The sequence below is a fragment of the Onychomys torridus genome, chromosome 13 (assembly GCF_903995425.1).
Source record: "Onychomys torridus chromosome 13, mOncTor1.1, whole genome shotgun sequence".
Taxonomy (NCBI): Eukaryota; Metazoa; Chordata; class Mammalia; order Rodentia; family Cricetidae; genus Onychomys; species Onychomys torridus.
Genome location: NC_050455.1, coordinates 62298858 through 62326184, shown reverse-complemented (window position 1 = coordinate 62326184; position 27327 = coordinate 62298858). Strand labels below are relative to the sequence as shown.

The following is a 27327-nucleotide window of genomic DNA, read 5'->3' as shown; positions in this document are numbered from 1 at the left end:
AAAGGAGATGGAGTCTCTTTATTGAGACTCAAGGGCACTGTTCTCAGAACCCCCACTTTCTACCTCAGTACAATTTAAGCTCATTCTGAAGTAAAATAAAGCTTCATGGTCATCTATGACATTTTAACCCCTAGGTACACGAGTATGGACATTGGTAGACATTACTACTTTAAGAAAATTTGATATGTTAAATCTAAACTTTACAAAATCATGTTTATCCCCACAATAGCATGTGATATGACTATTTTCAATGTTGTTTAAGACATTTACAAAGTTTTATGTAATGATGAGCTCAGAAGGTTCCACAGTGGCAAGATTGCTCAGTGGGTAGAAGTTCTTGCCATAAGTTGGACCAGAATTAATCCCTGAAGCCCAGGTAAAGGTAGATGAGAACACATCCCACAATGGTGTCTTCTGTCCCCCACAGGAGCCCAATGGCATGGGCATCACATGCACATACACATACACACTAATTTTTAAAAAGCAATACACAGGCCAGGCAATGGAGGTGAATGCCTTTAATCCCAGCACTCAGAGGCAGGTGGACCTCTGAGTTCGAGGCCAGCCTAGTCTATAGAATGAGTTCCAGTACAGCCAGGGCTACACAGGGAGACCCCATCTTGGAAAGCAAATACAGATCTGTGTAGGGGATATGATTATAGCAGCTGAGGAAAATATATATATTAAAAATAGATGGGGCTGGAAAGATGGCTCAGCGGTTAAGAGCACTGGCTGCTCTTCCAGGAGTCCTGAGTTCAATTCCCAGCAACCACATGGTGGCTCACAAACATCTACAATGGGATCAGATGCCCTCCTCTTCTCTCTGAGGCTCTCTTCTCTCATGCAAACACTACACCCAAGTAGAGCTCTCATATATGTAAATAAATAAATCTTTAAAAAAATAGACTATGAGAGTTGAAGAGATGGATTCGTGGTTAAGAGTACTGGCTGATTTCCAGAGAACCCAAGTTTGGTACCCAACACCCATGTTGGGCTACCTCTCCCCACCTGCATGCACATGACATACACTCAGATACATACCAAAAATTTTTTTAAAAAAACTACAAATAGAAACTCCAACATGTTAATGACAATTGATGTCTAGTAATTTTTTGTTATACTTTTAAAACTCCCCAAATCCTAGGGTGTAGATTATGCCCGGTTTCATGAGAGTGACCTTTTCTAGTGAGAGTTGAGGAAATTTGACACAAAAGCAAGCTCACTAAAACTATTTGTAAACAAACAAAAAACTGTTTAATCTGAATCCTTCATTTACCAAAAGACAAGAGCTATGTACACCTGCCTCTGACCCAGGAGTCTGGGAAAACTGACCCTCCACCATGTCCTACCCTGAGCTGTTCACTGGCTCGTATGTATAAGCCTTATTACCTCGCCACCCACCCAGAGTGGTGGTCCTGCTTCAGCTTCTGAGGGAACTCTGAACAGGGTGCACTGCCTGGAAGCAGGACAGCCTTCTCTTAGGCAGAGCAAGCAGGTGTTAACAGGTACTTGTGAGCCTGCCTGTGGCTGGCTCCATTCCCAAACTCCATCCCTTACTGGGCTGAGGGAAACACACAAATGATGTGTGAAATGCTCAGGCATTGGAAAGTACCCAATAAATAGTGGCTGCTTTTTAACCATGATTCTTAATTGGGTCTTAAATACTGAACTTTCTACCACTCATGGTAAATTGGGGGTGAGAGGTGTGTGTGTGTGTGTGTGTGTGTGTGTGTGTGTGTGTGTGTGTGTGTGTGTGTGTGTGTGTGTGTGTGTGTGTGTGTGTGTGGCCCATGTTTCTCTTCTAAGGTACAAAGGTGAAGAGAGAGAAAGAGAGAGAGACAGAGAGAGACAGAGAGAGAGAGAGAGAGAGTGTGTGTGTGTGTGTGTGTGTGTGTGTGTGTGTGTGTGTGTGATGCCCCTTCTCTTCTAAGGCACTAAGGCATGAGGAAGAGTGGGGATGAGTGTGAACATTTTGAGTGAACACGTTACAGTGGGTTGATGAGGAAGTCCTGGGTTTGTGAGGTCGAGTGTGTAAGGAGTACCCGAGAAGCAGGCCACGATAGGCCTTAAATGTTAACACCTTTGCAGTTTGGCTAAAGGCTGGTTCTGGTTTGAAGGTTACACATGGAATGATAACCAAAATCCTTAATAGTGGCTAGGCTGTGGGCCAACTAATGAGAATAGACACAGGCAGTGACCAACCAGAGGAGGTAATGGCTTTGGGCTCCATCACACTGTTTTCTCGACGACTTCATTCTCCCCACTGGAAACTTACCCGAGGCCCAGACTTTGGGGACAGAGATTCCCACAGAGGGACCCAGCACTGCCTTCTCTGAGGCAAAGCTAGGTGCAAGACAGCCACCTGTGATAGTCTCCTTTCGGTAGGACTGTGCTTTAGATTTGTCTCTAATTTTTAAAAACGTGCTATATTATTCCCCAATTAATGTGTATAATTGAATGGCTCTAAGAATCATTCATTTACATATCTATTGCTAGGATTTATTTTAGAACTTCTCATCGCTCCCCTCCCCAACTTGCCACCTCCTTCCCCAAGTCCCTATCACCACCTACTCTGAGCAGCCATGCACCTATTTCTATACCCATGGATTTGACCTCCTGGGTATCTCACATAGCCATGTAATATGTGATCTTTTGCGTCTGACTTCTTGCATTCAGAACAGTGCTCTCCAGACTTACTCAGTGGTAAAGGGAAATATGAGAATTTCATTTATTATCTAATAATAGTCTATATCAGAGCCATCTCATAACCCACCCATTGATGGTCATCTGGGTTTTCTCTGTTTGGGCTGTTAGGAGTAATACCACCATGGGCACTCACATTCAAGTTCTTCTATGGACATGTTTTACGGACCCATAGACAAGGTGTGACGGATTGTTCTCGCCAGGACGCCAAACTTCATTTTTCCCTAGTCCTCCAGCAGGTGTAGGAGTTCACTGTGGTTTTAACAAGATTTCATGCACGGCTCATGGTGCTGAACCTCCCTTAGCGTGTCCTTCATGAGCATATCAGCCTTTTACATGTCTTTTGGTATCTCGAGATCTCTGCCTATTTTAATTGGGTTATATTATTATTATTAATTTTGAACTTGGAGAGTCTTCATGTATTCTAAATTCAAGTTCTATGGCTTGTTACTTCACCTTTTTTTGTTTTGTTTTTGTTTTTTGTTTTTTTTTTTCAAGACAGGGTTTCTCTGTGTAGCTTTTCGCCTTTCCTGGAACTCATACTGTAGACTAGGCTGGCCTTGAACGCACAGAGATCCGCCTGGCTCTGCCTCCCGAGTGCTGGGATTAAAGGCATGCGCCACCACTGCCCAGCTACTTCACTTTCTTGATACTTAGAAGTACAAAAGTTTTCAGGCTGGCCGTCTAGCTTTGGTGAGAAGGCACCCTGACCCTGGTATGCTCAGGTCCTGGGTTTTACCCTCAATCTCACAAGAAAACAAAGAAAACAGGTTTTCATTTCGTCAATTACCTATCTTACTTGTTTTCTTTTGTTGCTCTGGCTTGTGGTGTCTTAACCTATCCTGTGTGCTTTCCTGTCTCTATGTTTAGGGAGGGTGCTGGTTTAAAGTGTGGCTCCAGACAGCGGCCCTCAGCTCCAAGCTCTGTATAGCACACTGCTGTCTCTGTGACAGGTGTCCGATGCCTCCAGTGAGTCCTGCCAGAGACACAGCAGGTCAGAACTCTTAACAAGAGAGAGGTATCCACAAATTGCAAAATGCTAGCTAACAGGGTCTCTTGATCAATTCTTGGCTGTCATAGCCAGATTTAAAAAAAAAACAAAAACAAAAAAACTCAACTCAGCCCTGTACCCAGAGAAACCTCTGGAAAAGGAAACTCAGAAAAGGAAATAAGGAGAGAGAAGAGAAGGTAGAGAGAGATGCCAACTTGGCAGCCATTTTGCACAGCTGCCGCTGACCCTCCAAAATGTAACTTGCCTGAGGTAATGACAGAGTTAGCTTTGTGGAAGAAGTTAACGGACAGCAAAATAAAAACAAGTCTCTTTAGGAATTCTGTTGGACTTTGGCTTTTAACATCAAATTGGTTTCTAGTCTGAACACTCATAGTCCAAGCTGCCAGATGTAATTTAAGGTTCCCTGTTCTACCTGTGGGCTTGCGCCATAATAAACTGAAATTCAGAAAGTCCTGCATGTGAAGGAAGCCATTCAGCCATAGAAAATTAAATTCTGTTCCCTGGGTGTTATGTACCAAGGCCGGAAATTGAATAAGGACATTCGAAAGGTATTTCTAGCAACGGGATCTGAGACAAAGTCTTTTCTGCTTAACCCTCATGTGGCCAGAACTTCGCACCACTCCCTAAACAACTACCAGAGTTTTGCCCACTATAGGTTCTTTGCAGCAATACACTTTTGAACAGTAACTGTTCTCAGACGTGGTTCCTGGTTTAAACAGACTAGGTCTATATGATTTGCACTTAACCACGTTCCTAGATGTGGGGTGCTTGTTCGTGTTACAGAACCACGGCTGTCTTTGTGCACAGGCTTTCACAGATGCCCTTTAAGCTCCTGTATTTGAAGGTCTGCAAGGTGTTTCTCCATCCAGTATGGGCCCTCTTAGCTCATCTGCTCTGTGAAATGAGACTTTCCTGGAGCCCTGTGTGGTATGTGCCTGTCTGGGATCCTCAGAAGGCTTGGATGGCTAGAAGAGATGGGAGCAGAGTTCAGTGGAGACTGAAGATTCTGGGCTGTGGGACCAAGGAGCAAGGCCCGATAAGGTTGGGTCTCTATGTGCCTAGAGAGCATGCAGATGGAGACAGCTTTTCTGAAACATGCTTTCTCCAGATGGGTCGTATCTCCCAATACCCCCACACCTAGTGCATCCATTTCTCCGCCCCTCTCATTTCCTATCCCCCCCACACACACACACCCCTACATCCCTACTCCCAAAACCATTTCTAGACCTTAAAAAAAGTGGCTCGTGCCAGCCATTTACATTTTGGAGACACTTCCAATACAAGCTTTACTTTGGATGTGAAAGAGAAGGTTGCAGCCAAAAAACACCCTCAGGTATTAGCCAGCAGGTCGGGGTCGTATTTTTCTTTTCTTTTCTTTTTTTTAAGGTTTATTTATTTATTATGTATACAGTGTTCTGCCTGCATGTGTCCTTGCAGGCCAGAAGAGGGCAGCAGATCTAATTGCAAGTGGTTGTGAGCCACCATGTGGTTGCTGGGAATTGAACTCAGGACCTCTAGAAGAGCAGTCAGTGCTCTTAACCTCTGAGCCATCTCTCCAGCCCCACGGTTGTATTTTTCAAGAAACCTTTTTGTTCTTGCTGTAGGCATTACAGCACCCAGCTTTTTGTTTATAATCTCGATCATGAGTGTTTCACCCCTACAGGGCTGTACTCACCAACTCCTGCAGCCTCCTCTGCCCTCAGCTTGGTGATGTATATGAGATCTACAGGACAGCCCAATGTACACAAAGGAGGGAATTGCCTTGGGTTTTGCTGAGGAGAATCCTGGAAGTTGAGTGCCAAAGCAGCCGAGAGGGTATATGCCCTCCAGGCAGTTGGGCAGGCTGTGAGCCTTCTCTGGCCTGCCTTTCTAAACCTATCAAAGGCAAACAGCGTCAACCACATAGGATTACAGCCCTGCAGCAGACTGCTCGGTACCAGGCCTGGAGGGGGTAGGCAATAAGCCAGAACTCTTCGAAGCTCTTGTTCTTGATGGGAAAGAGCCCGGGACACATGGAAGAAAGAATTGAAGGAGGAAAACAAGTGAGGATCTGGGCCAAAGACACCTGCTCCTACCGGCTCCAGCTTTGACCAAGTGTCTATGAGTCTGTTAGGGTCCCACAGAGCAGAAAGAACGAACTGACTTCCCAGAGTTGTCCTCTGACTTGCATACGCCTGTAAAATGTTACATAAAATGCAAGAAAAAAATCATGTTGTCTCTCTTCTCTCTCCCTCTCTCTCTCTCTCTCTCTCTCACACACACACACACACACACACACACACACACACACACACACATGTTTCTTTTTTTTAAATATCCTAAGCAGAACGTAGCACAGTCTACACACAAAGGGATATGGTGCAGAGCCAGTGTGCCCTACTTAAACACACCACATTCTCACTCACACACACATACACACATCTTTATCATCCACATGTCAAATCTAGCATTGGGGACCAGCAGATACACTCTGAGTAGAGAAAAATGGAAACAGATTGTCTGGTAAGTAAGGAGACAAAGAATAGAGAAACAGACAGTCACCAGGCCCAGCTCTCAGGGAGGCAGAGAATATAGGCTTGGCTCTCAAGCTCTTCAGTGATTCCGAGAGCTGCGCTAAGATCTGGATTGTAGCCAATGCTCCAAATCTTGCCCCTCCAGAAGGTAGTAAATTATGTTCAGTGTATTTAAAGAAGCCAGTTGAGTCTGTGCTGTGATGTGCTGTGGATATCACTCTGTGTAAATAAAGTTCTGAGTGGCCAGTGGCCAGGCAGGAAGTATAGGCGGGACAAGAGAGAAGAGAATTCTGGGAAGTAGAAGACTGGGGAGAGACACCGCCAGCCACTGCCATGAAAAGCAACATGTAAAGACACTGGTAAGCCACAAGCCATGTGGCAAAGTATAGACTAACAGAAATGGGTTAATTTAAGATAGAAGAAGCAGATAACAAGAAGCCTGCCACGGCCATACAGTTTCTAAACAATGTAAGTTTCTGTGTGCTTTCTTGGTTGGGTCTGAGTGACTGTGGGACTGGAGGGTAAGAGAGATTTGTCCTAACTGGGCCAGGCAGGAAAACTCTAACTACAAATGGCGCCCAACGTGGGGCACGAACCCACGACCCTGAGATTAAGAGTCTCATGCTCTACCGACTGAGCTAGCCGGGCTCATTTCCAAGTTTGTCTTCTTGGCACAAAATGGCCTACTGGGCAAAGAACTGCCCTTGCCTCAACTGCTGACAGTACAAATGCTGTCCTTTCTGGACAAGCGGGACACAATGAAAGCGACCACCATACTTTGCCAAGACAGGGTAAGATGGTCTTTCAGAATTCCTGCTTCTGAAAATGGTCTGTCAGATACTCTAGGCCTGTAGCCAATTTGTATGCACCAACGATACTGAGAAACGTTAGGTGACTGTCCAGGCTGCTAGCTGTCTCTGTCTACTCTTGCAAGACTCCCGAAAGTTGCTTGCGTCCTTCTCCCATTTCTCAGGTAATATTATATCCTTCTGAGGTCTTTGATGTGGTTGAAGACTAGATAGTTATAATTTCCTCAGTTATGATACAAGATAAGTTAGATATAAAACTTTAGACTCACAAATATAAGATAGACAGGATATCTTCTTTAATATTGTAACTATAATTCTTGCTTGATAATTGTTTTGTTATATGTAATTGTACTATGTAAAAGTTAAAACCTTCCTTAAAAAAAAAGAAAAGGGGAAGTGCTGTGGATATCACTCTGTGTAAATAAAGTTCTGAGTGGCCAGTGGCCAGGCAGGAAGTATAGGCGGGACAAGAGAGAAGAGAATTCTGGGAAGTAGAAGACTGGGGAGAGACACCGCCAGCCACTGCCATGAAAAGCAACATGTAAAGACACTGGTAAGCCACAAGCCATGTGGCAAAGTATAGACTAACAGAAATGGGTTAATTTAAGATAGAAGAAGCAGATAACAAGAAGCCTGCCACGGCCATACAGTTTCTAAACAATGTAAGTTTCTGTGTGCTTTCTTGGTTGGGTCTGAGTGACTGTGGGACTGGAGGGTAAGAGAGATTTGTCCTAACTGGGCCAGGCAGGAAAACTCTAACTACAAATGGCGCCCAACGTGGGGCACGAACCCACGACCCTGAGATTAAGAGTCTCATGCTCTACCGACTGAGCTAGCCGGGCTCATTTCCAAGTTTGTCTTCTTGGCACAAAATGGCCTACTGGGCAAAGAACTGCCCTTGCCTCAACTGCTGACAGTACAAATGCTGTCCTTTCTGGACAAGCGGGACACAATGAAAGCGACCACCATACTTTGCCAAGACAGGGTAAGATGGTCTTTCAGAATTCCTGCTTCTGAAAATGGTCTGTCAGATACTCTAGGCCTGTAGCCAATTTGTATGCACCAACGATACTGAGAAACGTTAGGTGACTGTCCAGGCTGCTAGCTGTCTCTGTCTACTCTTGCAAGACTCCCGAAAGTTGCTTGCGTCCTTCTCCCATTTCTCAGGTAATATTATATCCTTCTGAGGTCTTTGATGTGGTTGAAGACTAGATAGTTATAATTTCCTCAGTTATGATACAAGATAAGTTAGATATAAAACTTTAGACTCACAAATATAAGATAGACAGGATATCTTCTTTAATATTGTAACTATAATTCTTGCTTGATAATTGTTTTGTTATATGTAATTGTACTATGTAAAAGTTAAAACCTTCCTTAAAAAAAAAGAAAAGGGGAAGTGCTGTGGATATCACTCTGTGTAAATAAAGTTCTGAGTGGCCAGTGGCCAGGCAGGAAGTATAGGCGGGACAAGAGAGAAGAGAATTCTGGGAAGTAGAAGACTGGGGAGAGACACCGCCAGCCACTGCCATGAACAGCAACATGTAAAGACACTGGTAAGCCACAAGCCATGTGGCAAAGTATAGACTAACAGAAATGGGTTAATTTAAGATAGAAGAAGCAGATAACAAGAAGCCTGCCACGGCCATACAGTTTCTAAACAATGTAAGTTTCTGTGTGCTTTCTTGGTTGGGTCTGAGCGACTGTGGGACTGGAGGGTAAGAGAGATTTGTCCTAACTGGGCCAGGCAGGAAAACTCTAACTACAGTGATGTACAACAGGCTTCGGCCGTTGCTCCAAGTATGTGCAAACGTACCTTGCCCTTTGTTTCCATTTGGTTCCAACGACAATTCTGTAGTACAGGAAGGGCCCATGTTGTTTGATAGATGAGAAAATTGAGACCTCAAATGACTGAGACTTTCCCAGCCTTAGAGAACTCAAGAGTGGTGATCTGAGCTTGATTTCTGTTTGAAAGTACAAAGCTCTTCCCTGAAGACATTTCCAAGCATAGTACTTGGCATGCTGGGTCTGTGTGGGGCTACGGGGGTTATGGTAGCAACAAGGCTTCCCACTTCTAAACAGTGTGTTTAGTGTTCAGGATTCAGGTTCTCTGAGGAACCCCTCACCAGGCAGGCGCTAAGCTTCCATCCCTTCACCCTCCACCCCAGGCACCCAGCATCCTCAGGCCACCCAGGGTCCTGGTATCCTTGGTGACCCATCTCTCATGAGCCAAACATGTTCCTCTCTCTCACTTCACAACCCTCCCTCTGAGATGAGGTTCTGGGCCCTCAGTGTCCCACTTTGAGCCCTCTGGTGTGCCTCTAGATGGCATTCTCCTAACAGAGCCAACTCCTTTACACTGTCTTCTCCATCCAACATAGCCCTACATTAAACACTTCATAGTGGGCTTAGACCTGAAGGTAAGCGACCATGCTCTCCATTGTTCCTGTTGTTCCTTCCCATCCAGGGCGGATGAACTCCAACAAGACAGTTCAGACCACAGCCCTAGGAGAAAAAGTGGGCAGATAGCTCATGGGAGTGGGTGTCAACATCCTCCTCACATACACTGTGGGATATCCCATTTCCCATATGCGCTAAGCACCCTGAGGACCGGGCCCTTGAAGTGACCTTTGTGGAATCTAAGGATGTAGGTGAGGAGAGAGAGAGGAGGCTGCCTTCCAGGCAGGCGCAATTGCAATGTACAAAGAGCAAAGGTGGTGACCTCTATGGAGAAAGGGTGCCTGGGGAGAGAAGAGAAGACTACGTGGGAATGGGAGAGGGGAAGCCAAGGAGCTTGAATGCAACATAACGAGCAAAAGAAAGGAACCTATTGTAGATGTAACCGTCTTATTAAAATAGAAACACAGAGCCAAATGCAGAGTTGAGAGCCCAAGAGGTCAGAGCAATAGCTAAGAGCTTATATTAAAAAACCTTTCTTACCCTTCATTGCCACTGTTGTCCTTCCCCTCCGAAAGAGAGATAATTCCTGTGTCTGTCTTTTTTATAGACTTTCTGTTCTGCCTTCTCATTGGTTGTAAACCCAACCACATGACCTCCTCATCACTGCCCGTCTATACAGACCTCCAGGTCTTCTATGGTTGGTATTGAGATCAAAGGAGTGTGTCTCCATGCTGGCTGTATCCTTGAATACACAGAGATCCGCCTAGCCTAGCTCTGCCTTCCAAGTGCTGGGATTAAAGGCATGTGCCACCACTGCCCAGCTTCTGCTATGGCTTGCTATTAGCTCTGACCCCCAGGCAACTTTATTTATTAACATACAAACAAAATCACACTTCAGTACAAATAAAATATCACCATAACCTATCAAAACAGAGCCTGCTAAGGGAAAGGGCAGAGTGGCTGGGGGCTTCTGTGTGTTTCCCACTAGTCCTGATAGCAGCAGATGACACAAGAACTACCCCTACTGTGCTGATGAGGGACCCAGGCTGTGAGTCACTAGAATGGCACAGGATTTGAACCCAGATTCAAAGCAGGTGTTCTCAGCACAGATTCGCATCCTCTGAGGAGCTTTCTGTCTGGCAGGGGAATACCGAGGCACTAATGAGATGAGAACCAAGTTCTGCGGTAAAAACAAACAAACAAACAAACAAACAAAAACCACCACACCAGAAATGTCTCTGTGCAGTGAATATCCAAACAAGAGGCCGGCCTCCAGCAAAACAGGGGCATTCACCAGGATTTGCAAAGAATTTCGATTTGGTGGGGTTTTTTTAAGCAGGGAGTTGAGGAAATGGTTTAGTGGATGGAGTGCCAGATGCACAAGCATAAGTCCTGAGTTTAGATGTCTGGCACCCACACAAAAAGCCAAGCGTGGTGGCACACTCTTATAGTCTCAGCACCGAAGAGGCAGAGACAGAAATGCTGGGGCCTCTGACCAGCTAGCCTGGCTGAATCAGTCTGGGGACAGAGCTCGTTTCAAAAGAGAAAAGGTGGAGTGTAATTAAGGACACCCTGTTGAGCTGGCACACATGTGCACCCACACAACACACACTCGCCATCAGATGAGTCATAGCAGACATTTATGAGTGCTCATTTTATGGTTTGGGATGGATTTATTCAGATTGCACCTGGGAAAGAGGCCATCCCAGCCTCAACCCTAAGGGCTGGAAGAGGCCTCCATCTGCCCCATGCATCTACTGAGCCGAGGACAGCATGCCACCAACCTGCCCTGACCTTGAATCCCAGCTAAGGTCACAAGGCTTAGCTTGGAAAGATGGGGCTGGAAACTGAAGCAGAGCCTGAGGGTTTTCAAGGACATCTCAGGGTAACCCTAGTTCCAAACAGAGCCCAGGGAACTTCCTGACCCATGGGCAAGAATTCAGCTGGTGTGCCATCTTGGCACAGCCTGGGCATCAGGTGCAGACACAGCACTTGCTGAGCAGAGCTTGTCTACATGGATAGTGAGTAGAATGTGTTTAATGAGGGTGATTATATGCAGGGACAGGCGGTGATAGCGAGCACTCATGAGGGCTGTGAGCCTAAGGACTCGGGAGCATGCTGCTGCATTGGACTGCTTGCAGGTGCATGGAGGATAGGCATGGCTCCCATGCCCCTGAACAGAAAAGAAAGTGAGGCTTGAAAGAAGCCGGAGAGCAGGATGGCCTGGAAGCTTGGTTTTGTAGTGAAGCTTCAGGCTGCTGTTAGACATGCAGATTTTCCCACGTGACATCCAGTGGCTTTGAAGCCCTGCGGTAGGTCCAGCTTCTGAGTGTCCGGTGACTAAGGGGGCTAAAGCTTGTGAAGTGCAGGTGTGAATGTACTGTACAAAACAGGACCTGATTTATTCATTGCCACCACTTTATCTTTTCGAAGCTTCACTTTGCCCATTTGTAAAATACCCTGTGAATACTTGAACTGCCAGGGTAGCTGGTGCATGACATAGGATGAGGAAGTCTGTGCCTAGAATCCAAATTCAGGACTGCATCAGTGGTCCTAGCAAGCAAAATGAGGTGAAATTGTGGGCTTCCACAGATGGTCTCATTGCCTAAATAAAACTTCAGCCTACAGATTGAAAAGTAAAGACTTTGTGGGTTTTAGTTAGTTACCTAATATATTTCCAATGGATAGTTAATGACACCGGTGTTGAGAAACACGATTCATGCATTCATCTGTACAAAAGTAACCAAACAAAGCAAATGCAGACCACTTGGTCAAATACCCTTGCTTGTACAAGTCAGCACCATTATCAGTAATTTTTCATTATATTTTTATTTTAAACAATTTTTAAATTTAAATATATTTTGATCATATCCTCTCCCTACCCACCCAATGTAGTCAGAGCTTTTCTGTGTCCTGGCCTGCCTCTGGTTGGGACAAATATCTCCCACTCACATCTCCCAAGTAAACACACAGAGGCTTATATTAATTATAACTGCATGGCCATGGCTCAAGCCTTTTGCTAGCTAGCTTTTATATCTTAAATTAGCCCATAACTATTAATCTACACATTGCCACATGTTCTGTAGCTTTACCTGCATCCCATTACATGTTGCTCCTTGGGCAGCTGAATGGCATCTCTCCCCCCACCCCTAGATTCCTGTCTCTTTGAATTTTCCACCTGCCTCTAAGCTGCCTTGCCATAGGCCAAACAGCTTTATTTATCAACCAATCAGAGCAACACATATTCGCAGAGTACAGAAAGACATCACCCCATCAACCCAACTTTAAGTTCTTTCTCAAAAACATATTGGGTTTTGTTTAACAACAAAACCAGCCAGGCAATGGTGGCACACACCTTTAATCCCAGCACTTGGATCTCAGTGAGTTCTAGGCCAGTCTGGTCTATAAAGTGAGATCCGGGACAGCCAGGACTGTTACACAGAGAAACCTTTTACCAAAAAGAAAAAAGAGCAACTCAAAACCAAGAAAACAGAATAAAACCACACCCCCAAAGCAAAGCAAAACAAACAAAAAACCACCAGACCAAAACCAAATAAAAGCACATAAAAATAACTGTGAAGTCCATTGTATTTTGGTCAACTATTCCTGACCATGAAGTCTGACCTGGAGTGGTTGATATACCCAGTGTCTCTCCACTGGAGAAAACTGATTTTCCCTCTCTCAGCAGGCAGAACATAGTGCTTCAATATAATAATAAAAACTCCTTTTTGAAAAAAAAAAAATAGTAAAGACTTTGTCAGGGTTACTAAATATAATAGCAATATATGAAAATCAACTTTATTTCTGCATGCTGACTAAAAGCACAACGTAGTTTGGGTACTATACCATTTAAGTATAAAATAGCAAGCAAATAGTATTTGCCAATTTGGCTATATGATCCTGACCCAGAGACAGGCCAGATTTCACAGGGTAGGGTAGGTCTCCACCCAATGGCTGCAATTCCCATCTTCCCCTCAGATTTAACGGTTTTCTAGTCTGGTTCATAGAACTTAGAAAAGTCCTATATGTAGTCAACCAAATGACACAAACCAGGACCAGATGAAAGGAATGGTTACAGGTACAAAGTGCCTCTGTTCTTCAGAGGCATCACCTCTGGCCACGCTGACATGTGTGGCTCAGGTGAGCTTCCATGTCCAGAGGATTTCTGTTGGTTTGGTTTCAGGAAGGGAGGTCTAGTCATACCCACCTAAACACTATCCATCTCCACCCTGTTCTGAGACCACCCAGGAGCCTGCCAGGAACAACAAACAGATAGTCTCCACTCAGGACTGTCCAAGGGTAGAGGCTTTCTCCCAAGAACTGGAAATAAAGGCCAGCCATATTCTTTACGATACAGCCAGCAGCTGCATGTAAATAATGACAAAAATCCGTAGTCCCTTTACAAAGTCTCTGTGCTGCTACACTGGAGTATGGCCCGGCTGTGAAAATGAATAAGCTACAACCCTTGTCAACTGGTGCATATATTACGGTTGGGGCTGCTTTACTCATTGATGGAGCTGTATGGTCAACTATGAAGCAGAGATGGCCATTCGCCTGTAGAATCATCAGAGACAGGAGTCAAGATCTGAGCAGAGACTCATGAACACCACTCCTCCTCTCCTGTAACCCCACCTTCTTAGCTCCGCCCCCTCCCCCAAATGACCATCACAGCTACATGCCTTTGGCTCCCTGTCTCTGGCTTCCTTCCTGGAGCCAAATCCTTGCAGATGCATTGCCCATGTGAAGAGTGAAATCTCTGCCTGTTCTTGTGTGATTTTCTCATTGTTCCTCTGAAAGTGATATCAAGGTCTAGGCCCTTGATATGTTTAGATTCCTTAGCTAAAGGAATCTTAGGGGACCAACAAGGAAGGGGGGCAACAAGGGAGAATGTTCTAGTCTCAAATCTCTCCAGCCTCCTGGTGTGAGGACAGAGGAATTCCCTTTCAAAATCATGATATGGTCTCTGGAGTCAACCTTAACCCTCACAGCCTCTCTTCTGAGAAAACCATCCAAGGTGACCAGATCTCTAGATAATTTGTCTCCACATGTAAGGCCTTGGGCTCTGCTGTAGCTGACTTCAAAGAACGTTCTAGAATACATCTCTGCATTCCTTCCTAGCTTAGAAATTCTCACAAAAGATTCCCTATCCTCGTTAGCCAATTCTCTCTTCTTGCCTTTTTCCTCACTGTGGAGTTCATGAAAGCTAACTGTATGGCCACTTACCTGCAGTTACCTTCCGTACTGGAGGAGCTCCCGTAGCCAGGCATTTACTGGGATCACTTTAGTTGGGTTAGTGGGATGTGTTTACATGGATTTCTGTTACCTCTCTCTCTACAGTGACTGTCAACACTTTACCAATTAAGTTACTCCACAAACACTCTATGACACACTGAATCAACTCCCTGAGGTCATTAAACAAAGAGAAAAGGCCAACTGGTGACTCATAGCCTAAGACTATGAGTAGAACATACCCAACCGCCTGACAAGTGTGTTTCAGCAGTCCCAAAACTGCTCCCGAATCTTACAATTCATAGGCCAAAGGATACTTTATGTTTACCCCATATTTGATAATAACCAGATAATAATAATAGTAAATGTATAAGATCCTACCAATAGCTAGTTTTGAACATGAGAAATGTTTCAAATAGCAACCATACTGAAGTATCACTCATGCTGGAGGAAGAGACCATATTTGCTTTTCAATTATCTTCCAGGAACTACTTTAAATTCTTTCTGTGAGAAATTATATTACAAAATTCCCATAGAAAAGATAATTAAAAATTATGCAGCACACATTTGCTACCTGCAGCTTGCCAAGCTGCTAATTAGTGGAAATGTGACTTTCATGAATTCTGTGATGTTTGCAGTACCTGCCAACTTTTTTGTAATTTGTTGCCATTACTTTTTTGATTCAAAATAAACATTCATTTTCATACCTAATTTTATACTCATAATTTGGTATTTTTAAAAGATTCCCAAACCCGGATCCACCTGGCCCTTTCTCTCTCTCAGTGACTGCCCCATCTGCCCTCCCTCATCAGTGTTGACAGTTCCCTGGATTGATACTATCTTCGAGATTAAAGTAATGTGCTCTCTGCCCAGAGTGGGAGTGTAAGCTCTCTGAAGACATACCCCTGCCTCAGCACACCACAGTCTTTATCACTGGAAACAAAAAGTCACAGTTAGCAGTGCACTGCGAAGTTCAATGGTAATTCCCCAAATAGGTGGCCCTGGGCAGCCTCCCAGCTTCTGGGCATCTTATAGTCAGCATGCCCAGTCCCAAAGCTTGCCCAGGAAGACAGTGGCCCTGCCAAAAGCCTGTGCTTTCTGGTCAATAAAAATTCTAACACATACTGTTAAACACAAAGTAAAAAGACTCTTCTCATGGCCAAGCTTGGACAAGGTTACCAAGCCAAAAGTTGAGCTTGGGCCCTGACAGAAGTCACATTGAAGAGGGCCTAGAGTTAGTACTGGACCTTTCTGTGACCAGTCTCTCCATCTCAGCATGCCTTCACTTCTTCCCCATCTGGGGATGGAGGGCTCCAAGTGGCTCCATCAGTCTCCTGCCTTCCCACACCTCAACCAGCCTCCCTTAACAACCCTGTTGTCCCTGCTTTCCTACTAGAACCTCTGGTGTATGCAAATAGCTAATATTTGTAATGTCAGCCCCCAGCCTTTTCTGTGCCCTCATCCCAAGCATACCAAGAGAGTACTTGGGTCCCTGTGAGCAAGAGTTCTAGGGATAAGTCAGGGAGACAGTTTGCTTAGAGGTGGGCTCATTGGGTGTTATACTATTAGTCATATAATGGGAGACAGTCAGTGTGGTTCCTATAAGAATGGAGGCATTCATAAGACCATAACCAGCATTTCCCATAGTCTGTCCTGAAAACTTTATAAATAAGTTGATTGTTGCCCACCAGCCCCAACAGTGTTTGGTTGAATGCCCTTACATTCCCTGGTGCCTGTGAGTGTCTGTTATGGTTTGAATATTAAATGCCCTCCATAAGTTCACATGTGGTAGCTTGGGTCCTGACTTGTGGCGCTGGGTGCTGGCGCCTAAGAAGGCCACTAAAGGCAAGCCCACAAGGTCCCTGACCTCTTCCTGATCTTTCTGTTTCCTGACTATCATTAAATGAGCAGCCTCTGCCACAAGCTCCCACCACCATGATGGTCACCTACCTTCAGGCCAAAGCAACAGATCTAAGCAAACTTGAACTGGAGCCTCTGAAACTTACTTTATTTTCAGTGACAATAAGGAATCTTTAGGATGTGAATCCATATAAAGAAATGCTTCGTTAACAAGGAGCAGTAACCTATAGATGAGATTCCTATACCAAGACAGCCAAGTTCAGGGGGAGCAGGCTCCCTCTACTATGCTTAGCAAGCAACTGCTCCCTATTGACAGACCATAGGTCCTGTTCAGGGTCCTCCCTGCAACCGAGACTCTTCCTCCCATGTCCCTCACCCTTCCTGTGCAAGCCCATTGACACAGGGACAGTCCTCATCGGTACAGCAGGAGACACAGCTCAGAAGTGCCATAAGCAGCCTGAGGAATTCCTTCGCTCTTATAGAGAGAGACCTCTACTCAGGTGAAGCCCGACCCTTGGCTTGGTTGAAGAAAAGAATTTCAAGATGAGCCAGTATGAAGCAGAGTTGGGATTTATTAAAAAGGCACTTTTAATATAGATCTTAAGCACAGGGGTTAATAGAGAGGTGCTCAGGAAAAGAAACACACCTGGGTGCTTGTGTGCAGGCTTCTCAGAGTCAAGTCTAAGTGTCCGAGTGGTGACCAAGTACAAGATTTTGTGAGTTTTGGGGACTTGGTTGCCTAATGGTTACTAAGGGACCCTCACTTCCTTTTTCCCTCTTCCCCTTTACAATGATTGGAACTACAAGATGGTCCCTGAAGTGCTGTGGGCACGGTTATGCTCTATTTAGATCAGAAGTCACTGGGATTGCACAAGGGTTTGTCCTCATACTGTAATGTGCTCTCTGGTGAGAAGTAGAAATTGCAGGTTTGTGGCTGAAAAGAGAGAAAGGCCTTAAACACAAACATCGTTAATTGTGTTGAACTTTTTATTCTCTGCTGGGGAGACTTCACCCAGATTCTGGGGGATAGTTCCATTCTATTCTCAGGTTCACATAATTTTCCCCACCTTGCTGGCCTGCTTCCCGGAGCTCTAACCACCTCAGGCAGCCCTCTGGGGCTCATGGCAGGCCCTGCCCCACACCCCCCTAACCGTCTCTGTATAATTAAGCTCCCAGGGGGCGCTAAGATTTGTCCTACCCTCCAGACCTAAGTTCCACCTGATCCTAAGTGACAGAAACAAGACAAAGATATGTCTCCCCGCACCTGGTGCACTGACTCTATCAGTTACCTCAGTGAGGGATACCCTCAAATCCCAGAGTCTTCCAAGAAGGAGAAGGTCTGGGGAAATTCACTGTTCTGAGTTCAGAGCTGAGCTGTGGTGAATTACTATGTGGGGAAGGGCAGAACTGAGGTATGGTAGATAAGGTAGGGAGCAGCCATAGAAGAGCAGATGAGGAGACTGTGTGGTCGGTCTTGTCGGACTTTCTTTGGCCAGCCATCCCCCAAATAATAACAGGTAGACTTATTATTGTGAATTATGATTTCGGCTTCAGCTTGTTCCCAACTAGCTCTTATGGCTTTTTACCTCTCCTCCATTCTGTATGTTGGTGTCTTTTGTGTGCCTAGATTCATCCCCCTGAGTTCCTCTCTCTGCCCAGAAGTCCCACCTAACCTCTCCTGCTTAGCTACTGGCCATTCAGCTTTTTATTAAACCAATTGTAGTGACACATCTTCACACAGTGTAAACAAATATCCCAAAACAAGGCTGGGTTAGGGGAAGCTTGTTTGGTGGTGGTGGTGGTGGTGGTGGTGGTGGTGGTGGTGGTGGTGGTGGTGGTGGTGATAATGTGTGTATGTGTGTGTGTTATGTGTGAGAGAGGGGGGGGGAGGGAGGGAGGGAGGAGGAGAAGACGATGACATTCAGTGTTGACCTTCTCTCTCTATCTCACTCCACCTTATTTTTTTGAGACAGGGACTCTTAGTGAATCTGGAGCTCACTGACTGTCTACACTGGCAGGCCAGCAAGCTCTGGGAATCCTTCTGTTTCTGCCCTAACCCTCAGCGCTGGTTTCAATGAGGGACTTTCGGTGTTGCAACTGTGACCTTGACACATGGCCTCAGCTGCCTCCTCTGCAGAGCAAGGGCAGCAGTGATGAACAGACAGGGAGAACAGGGAGAGCTGAGAGAGGAGGCCAGCACGCGGTCATCACCCAGCAGCATGTCACCCTGATTATTCTGACTGCTCAAACGTGCTTTAGGATTAATAGTCTGTCTTTCTGAGTTGGGGGTGGGTGGTATTTGCCAAAGTTCAGAGTCTGACAGCAGGGTTGGCAGGAGACAGGGTCAGCAGCCTAGAAGACTCACCTAACACACCATAGTACCCCAGTCCAGTGAGATGGGACGCTCCACCAACACTCCACAGTGCCTAGACTTCAAGGTCTGCACTTGCACAGAGACACTGCCTGGGTCCTGTGGGTTTTGACTTCTGAATAGCTCCCTTTTTAACTGGTAATCGATTCCTGGCATTTCTTTTGGTTTGGGCATATCATTAAGCAAGAATTTCAAACAGGCAGTCTTGGGAATAGCAATCATTCCTTTAGCTTAACATTTGTATTCCAGTCACTCAGCAAAGTTAAAGTGAGCCACGACCCTGCATAGAGTGTACTGGAGAAGCAGAGTTATGACAGCTAGTGTCCACCTGCGGGGTCTCTGCCTGCTTCCTCTACTGTAGAACTGATGACCGAAGAAGATCAGGCTGCTGTGCAACACCAAGGCTTACCAGCTGCATCAGATAAGGGGATCTACAGTAATTTCCACAGACAAAAGTGGGAAAAATGATAGATATAATGATTGATAGTTTGATAAGATACATATAGATATGATGATAGAGATAGATGATAGATATGATAGATATGATGATAGGTGATATGATCGATAGATAGGATGATACATCAATTGTACTTAATGTACCCTAACTAGCCTCAAACCCATCATGCTCCTGCCTCAGCCTCCCAAATGCTAAAGATCCTGAGGAAATGAGCTGTCAGCTGCTGCAGTCCAATCCTGTGTGCAGAGCAAGTGCTCATTCAGTGTGACTTACCTGACCCCCCCAAGATGTTCCCAGAGCTTAATAACTGAATGTAAATGAGGGAGCCAAGAGGAAGACAGGCCCTGGTGGTAGGGGAAACGCAAGCTTGCCACCTCCTTTGGGTTTGGAGAAGATAGCAGAGGTTGGGTTATCTGATGTGTTCCCAAGTGGCCCCATGATTTCATGATAAACTGATCGCTGCTCAGAAGCACTCTTGTGAAAGCGGCCATCCTAGACCACTCACCCCATCTCCTTACACTGTTTTGTTTTGTCTTTCCTTTCCACATATTCCTCTCCATGAACACGTTATACATGCAACTGCTCAGCTGTCTTTCCTACAAGAATGGACTCCTCTTACAGAGACGGTTTTGTCCCCTGCTGACGTCATGTCTCCACTCTGCTGAATTTGACCTTGCCCATATCATTCAGCTCCCTAGACTCTCTTGGGTCATTTTGATAATTAAATGCACCAATAAGAAAGCAACACTGGGCACCATGCCTGGCACACCCAAAGTTCTCAATCAATCCTTGCTGCCATTTGATGAATTATTTTCTAGACTGTTATCTCCCCAGGATCAGCTGTATGGAAAAAGCTCTGTAGCTGTTCAGGGACTTGTTTCATCCTGAGCAGAGCTAGAAATAGAAAACTGCGCTAATTAGGGACTATGAAATTGCTGCTTACCTTTCCAAAGCCAGTGAACTTGAAACCTCTAAGAGAGACCCTGCTTCTCAAATATGATTGCACATTGGAGTCCACAAGGGACTCTTAACAATTATTGATGCCTAGATCTCACCCCAGAGAGTCTGATGTCATTGATGTGGCAGGTGGCCTGAGCATCAGGGTTTTTTTTTATTCTCCAGGTACTTTTAACCTGTACCAAGTTTGAGAGTCCCTGCTTGCCAGATTTCCCCTTGAAAGTCAGTGAGACAAATGTCTATTTGTGGTCTGACAGTTACTGAATCTTCCTAAAAAGAGAAATGTTCTGGAAGACTGGCTCATTAAAAATTCATCACCATGGTCTAGCAGGGCTCCTCTCAAGAGATTGCTGTTGAAGCAAACTCAACTGGAGAGAGTATGTAAGCCCAATGTTGAGTTGCAGGCCAGCCTGAGCTACATTGCAAGGCCTTGCCTCGAAAAAGGAAGGAAGGGCAGAGGAGCTGTTGACTAATGTAGAGTCACAGAATGCTAACAGAGAAAACCTGGGAGGCTCAAGCAGCTCAAGCAAGTGGGGAAACTGAGGCTAGAAAAGCCAAACCAACTTTCACTCCACCCCACCTCTGCCTGTGTCCCTCAGCATCACAGCCATTGGCCCCACAGGCAATGACCATTGGCAACATTGGGGCTGCTTATTCTAATGTATCTTTGAACAAGCAAAACATTTTGTCCTGTCTTTGAAGAACTATAGAATTCAGAGTTCTTGATTTGGACCTTATGAAGAAAAGGCCCAAAGCTGTTATCTGTGTCAGTAAACTCTAGTTGAATTAGAAGACAACCCCATCAGTAAAGTGCTTTCTAGAAAGCAGTCCAATGCCATGCTCCCATTGGCATGCCATTTGAGAGCAAGGGGAAGTACATTATGCTAAATGAATCAAGCCAGTCACAAAGGGACAAATCCTGTGTGGTTCCACTTAATAGGAAGACCCTAGAGGTGTCCAGCTCACAGATAGGAAAAGTGGTCACACGGGGTAGAGGGAAAGTGAATGGGGAATTGTTATTTAATGGGGACAGAGTTTCAGTTGGGAAGGACCCTGGAGATGAATAATAGTGGTTTGGCAACTTCGTGAACATTTTAATACTGCTAAACTGCATACCAAAAAATGGTTGAGATGGTGAACTCTATGGTATGCATGTAGCCTAGTCTATCACTCAGGTGTACTGGCATACATGTGTAATGCCAGCAGGTGGGCCAACACATGTGTGTAATCCCAGCACTTGGGAGGTTAAAACAAGCCACAAGACCTTGTCTCCAAAAGAACTGGGAGTGGGTGGGTAGAGAGATGGCTAGATGGCTAAGAGCAGGTGAGAAAAATCCTGATTCTCAAATATGACTGCACATTGGAATCCACTGGGGACTAGTAAACAACGCCCTGGAGAGTCCCACGTCACTGATGTGGCAGGTGCCCTGAAAAGCAAGATTATTTTTTACTTTTAACTCTCTGTGTGCTTCCAACCTGTAGCAGGTTTGAGAGCTACAAGCAAGAGAACCTGATTTCAGGTCGTAGCACCTTGGAAAGAAGCCTGGTGTAGGCATGTGTGTGCTTGTAGCCCCAGAGCTTTTTTTTTGGGGGGGGGGGGGCTTCCAAGTTTTAGTAAGGCTCCAGTGCCCTGGATCTGACTGGGACAATGAAGAAATGACATATGGACACAGGGAAACAGCTGAGGTCAGGTGGACTGGGCTCTCTGGTAGAGACTGCTACACCCTGGAAATTCAACATGTTTACTATATAGAGTGGAATGGGGAAGTGGGGTCATTGTACACCCTGAACAAGGAGGTGTGGTTAGTACATACAGATAAACAAGGGGACAGGGTTTATGCTATACAGGTAGACCAAGGATACAGGTTTAGCTAACCACAGTAGGAGCAGTCTCTGGAGGGGAGCAGACTTCAGAGGGTGGCTGGGGAAAAGCTATGGCAGACATTTTCTGCACACACTGTTAACTTTCACATGGACCAGAAGACTCCATGATCCCTCTGAGCCTCACCCTGAAGTATGGTGGCAGGCTTTGCCATTTTCCCATGGGCTTGAAGCTAGGGTCCCTTGCCATGGTGACGCCCATATCTCAGCAACACACATTCACTCAGGACATCCTCCACTCCACAAAGGCAGAGAGGAAGGCCTCAGGAGATGGCTGGCCACTAGCCTAGCTCCAGGTTCAGTAAGAGATCCTGTCTCAAGAGACAGAGAATGCTAGCAAAGGACACTACACTTCCAGTCCAGCTCTGTTTTCTAATGGCTGCCACATGAGAAACCACCACCGCACAGTCCCACCAGCTGAGACCAGTCCACTCTAGCTATCATGCCTTCCTTGTCATGACTGTAACCCCTAAACTGTGAACCAAGAGAAACCCTTCCCTCCTTAGTAATAAGAAAAGTAATAATACAGTGATAAATGGAGTCTGGGGACTTAATATAATCTTTGTAATTTGAGTTAGCGTGTAAAATAGTGGGTTTTATTACTTTTCATTGTGTGCATGGGGCAGGGGTATGCACATGTGTGAGTGCAGTTGCCTAGGGTCCAGATGAGGGTGTCAGATCTCCTGCAGCTGGAGTTCCAGACAGTTGTGAGCTGCTTGATATGGGTGCACACTTGGGTCCTCTGCAAGAGCAGTACATGCTCTGAACACTGCACCATCACGCCAGTTCCTCATGACATTTCTGTTCATGTATATCATTGCACCTTGTCATATTTTCTCACTGCCTCCCGCATCTCCCTCCTCCCCCTCTCTGGTCTCCTACCTCAACTCAAATGGCTCTGCTTTTGTGCTATACATGTGTGTATTTGTAACACATTTAATCTAGGTCCCCACATTTGAGTGAAAACGTACAATATTTTATTTTTCTTCCCTCCTTTTAGACCTCCTTCATAGCCTCCCTATGCTTCCGTGTTTAAATACATATAAATGTGTATATTTAAATCTGGATTCCACATAGGAAAGAAACGGTAGTTGCCTTTCTGTGACTCCCTTATTTCATTTTACATGATGATCTCTATTCCATCCATTTTGCCAAAAAGGACTTGATGGGGGGTGTGGGCGGGGGAGAGAGAGAGAGAGAACAAATGGAAGCCAGAAAACCACCTCTGTCCTTGTTCCTTAAGCTCCACCTACTCTGTTGTTTGTGTTTTCTTGCTTTGCTTTCAAGACAGGGTCTCACTGGCCTGGAGGTCAACTCGTAGGCTGAGATTGTCGAGCCAAAGGGCCCCAGGGATCCACCTGTCTCCAGCCTCCCTGGTGCTGGGAATACAGCTGTGTGGTACCAGTTTTTATTTAAACATATGTCCTCATGTTTTGTCCTCATTCTCAAGCATCAAGCACTTTGCCATCTGAGCCATCTCCCCAGCCCTAATTTTATTCTTCTTTATGGCTGGGTAGATCACATTTTCTTTATTAGCTTGTCTCTTGATGGGCATCTAGACTGGTCCCATCTAGGCTGGCGCCTTGGCTCTTGTGAGTAGTGCAGCAGCAAACCTGATGTGGAAGTATCTCTTCAGTATGCTGGCTCAGATCTGTTCAGATTGGTTCCTACTCAGGAATGTGTATGTGCTGGCTGTTACTCCTTTAAAAAGTTTTCTAGCATGCTTCAGTACATGTTAGCACAAATGGTAATCACACCGTCAGAAGGAGAAGGCTATGGAAAAGGAGGCCATATATTTCTGCTTAAGCAGGGCCTCTGAGAGCATGCTGCTCTTCTAAATGATCTTTTGATGAGTACCCACAGCAAAGACTTAACCTCTAAAATAGTCTGCTGCTGGGCTGAGGAAGTCCTCCTAGCCTGTAAGCAATGCTAGTCATCAGTTCCTAGACAGACAGGCCAGGGTATTAGAGATCAACAAGAGTGCTCAGTCGAAGTGAAACATCTGTTCCACTTCCCTCCAGTGCTAAAGGAACATTTCAAAAGAGAGGGTGGAAAGAATGTGAGAGCCAGAGGGTGGGGTGGAGCACTGTGGCATGCTGTCTTCTGCATATGACATGGCCATGGCACACATGAAGTCACCACAGCTGTGGTTACCTGCACAAGAGAGAGGCTGTCAGCATTCCTTCACATACATGAGAGCAGGGTTCATGGTTTCAGTTACTAGTTCTGAGAGAGGGGAGACATTTGCTTCAGTAGTGTGGCCATTGGTAAACTGTCCATGCTTCAGTAAATCGCTCCACACTTGCTCATGCCGGTAACCCTGATTAAACTCAGTAGAGCATTAAAAAATAATAACAAAGGAAGACATGAAAAAGTGGAGGGAGATGGGAATAAGAGTAAAAGGAAGTGAGAAATGGGGAGTAAAATGAGCAAAATATGGTATATGCATGTATGAAATGCCTACAGATTAAAAAAAAATACATTTCAAGGAAGCAGAGGTGGGGGTTGGGGATTTAGCTCAGTGGTAGAGCGCTTGCCTAGCAAGCACAAGGCCCTGGGTTCGATCCTCAGCTCTGGGGGAAAAAAAAAAGGAAGCAGAGGTGAGGAGAGGAGGCAGCAAGATGATCAGTGAGTCCAGGTGCTCGCCGTGAGAGTCCAGTTACCTGAGTTCAGTCTCTGGAACCCACATGGTAGAAGGAGAGAACTAACTGACACCCCAAAGTTACACTTGAAGTTGTTTTAAAGAGAAAGTATCAAGAGAGTTGCTGGCCCAAGAGAGGGCTCCCTAAAGGTAGGATCAAGGTCTCAAGGTGATTTGGATGTACCCCCAGAGTCCGAGAAGCCAAGCTTCAGTTCATCCACTGAAAGCACAGTATTGGCAGAGGTCTTCTTGAGGCTGTCCATTCTGTGTTTGGAGTCTCTGCCTGTCCCAAGAGCCCAGTGCCCACATGCACAGCCATTGCGGTCTTTCTTATGTAGGGGCAGTAGAGCCCCTCTTCAGATGACAAGCCGGGGTTAAGTCCTATCTCTGCCACGTGCAGCCTGTGGGACTTAATCTTTTCTGTGCCTGTTTCCTTCCTATGAGAGGACTGTTAGAGCCCCTACCTCAGATGGCATTGCCAGGACAGAGTGAGTCGATCCACAGAAAGCAGTTATAACATGAGTTGAAGGAACTGATTGCTGTGAGCTCGTGTTCCCAGATCACAGATGTCACACTCAGCTCCAGTCCCCCTGTGTACCTCAGAGACCAGCAGCTCCTCAGATGGCAACCTTGCCGTGTCTGAGTGTGGGTCTTCTGTCACCCCTCCATGTCCTGTAGGCTACACATGCCCATTTCATCTTGCCTTTGTGCCAGACTTTTGATTTCTTCAGCCCTCCCTGTGAACCCAAGCCCTCCAAGGATCATAACCTCTATTCCTCATCCATATTTCCCATAGTCCATTTCTCCCTGATGCTGAAATTTACACTTCTCTCTACTCAATTTCTTAGGAGTTTGACCCAGAAACTTTCTCCTAAATGTGACACATGTGTGCCCCCACCCTCCCAAGGAAGTGTGTCCAGGGCTCTCTCTGGCCTGCTACCCTCCTGAAGTGCAGGATAATTGTTGCCTGGGCCTCTCTCCTTGATGACACATGTCTCCAGAGCAGTTCCTGTGTATAGGTACCAACCAGGTAGCATCTGGGTAGGCTGTTTCATCCCCAAGAAGAGTCACATCCAAAGACCGGGTGTCTCCCCAGACACCTCGGTGGATAACATGCTTGCTGGACAAGTATGAAGACCTGAGTTTGGATGTCCAGCACTCATGTAAAATAAGCCAGGCATAGTGGCATGCAACTGTAAAGCCAATGCTGTAAGGGCAGGCAGCTGAACCCCAGGGACTCACAGCCGGAAGGCCTAGCACAGTTGGTGGGTTTGGGGTTCACTGAGAAATCCTGCGTCAGAAAACAATAAACCCAGAGGAAGACACCTGACATCAACCGCTGGCCTGTGTGCCTGCGTGCGTGCGGATGGACACACACACACACACACACACACACACACACACACACACACACACATACACACACACATATACAGAGAGAGGGGTGGGGAGGGAGGCAGGCAGGCTGGAGGAGGATTCTTGAACTAATTATTATAGAACACTGACATGAGGCTGGGCACAGCCTATGTCCCATATCCATGTTAACCATGGTTATTTCCTGGTCACCCTACCCTTTTCATATTAACATTTCGCTGTTTTCACCACATGATATTCTATATATCTTCACTGGGAACTGACCTATGTTGGGTTCCCAGAATACATTCTGGAAACTTCTAATGGAGAAAGAGTAGCCATTAGAACCTCTTACATCCTGGCCTGGGAATAGGTGACCACATTCAACATCCACTCAGAAAAGGAGAAGAAACAGCCCTTCCTACCTTACTACACACACACACACACACACACACACACACACACACACACACACACACACCCCATGGGGGGTGGCTGAGGTTTTATTCATAGAGAAGGTATTCCTACTCACACCTGTAAGGGATTAGTGGCCACCTAGTCATTAAAGAGTTTGTTAGGCCAGAGCAGGGGAGACATGGAGGGGCAAGCTGACCTGGTACCCACCTGCCCGGTGTAGCTTGCTGGTGTAGTGACAGCCCTGCTGCTACCGTGATATGGATCTAGGCTATTCTGAGTCCCCACACGGGCAGCAAGGACGACTGCCCCCTGCTCCCTGTGGGAAGGGAACATTCAGAGCTTTAATTATACCTTCTGTCTAGATCGACCGGGGCCACAATTACACTCTGTATGGGGCAGCTGCTGCTAGATTACTTCCCAAACACTTTGAAGCTGTTGAAAGCAAAACCTTCTATGGATTCCATACATTCAAAAAGACAGCAAAATAGCCTGGTGGGAACAGCTGCGGAAGGACAGACTGTATCCCGCTACCTCCTCTGCTCCCGCACTGTGCCTCCAGAGTCCTTCTTGGCCCCCAAAGGAGGGGAGAGCAGCAGATGAGACCATCTGTAGCCTCTTCAGCTCTGCCTGCTGCATCCCGAGGGGGGAGGGGGGTCAGGGAGAACGGCCCGAGTGGGAGCTGCTAATAGTGACCCCTGCCTGCAGATGGTGCCCAATTGTGCGC

General features: G+C 45.9%; 1 protein-coding gene and 2 non-coding genes across 3 annotated transcripts in view; 1 reads left to right on the top strand and 2 right to left on the bottom strand.

Moving 5' to 3' along the window:
• Positions 1 to 27327, top strand: part of LOC118594654 (mitogen-activated protein kinase 4-like) — a 158449-nt gene that overhangs the window by 102331 nt on the left and 28791 nt on the right. The window lies entirely within an intron of this gene.
• Positions 6804 to 6876, bottom strand: Trnak-cuu. The gene has a single exon. It is a non-coding gene; the product is annotated as a tRNA-Lys (tRNA).
• Trnak-cuu lies at positions 7807 to 7879 on the bottom strand. The gene has a single exon. It is a non-coding gene; the product is annotated as a tRNA-Lys (tRNA).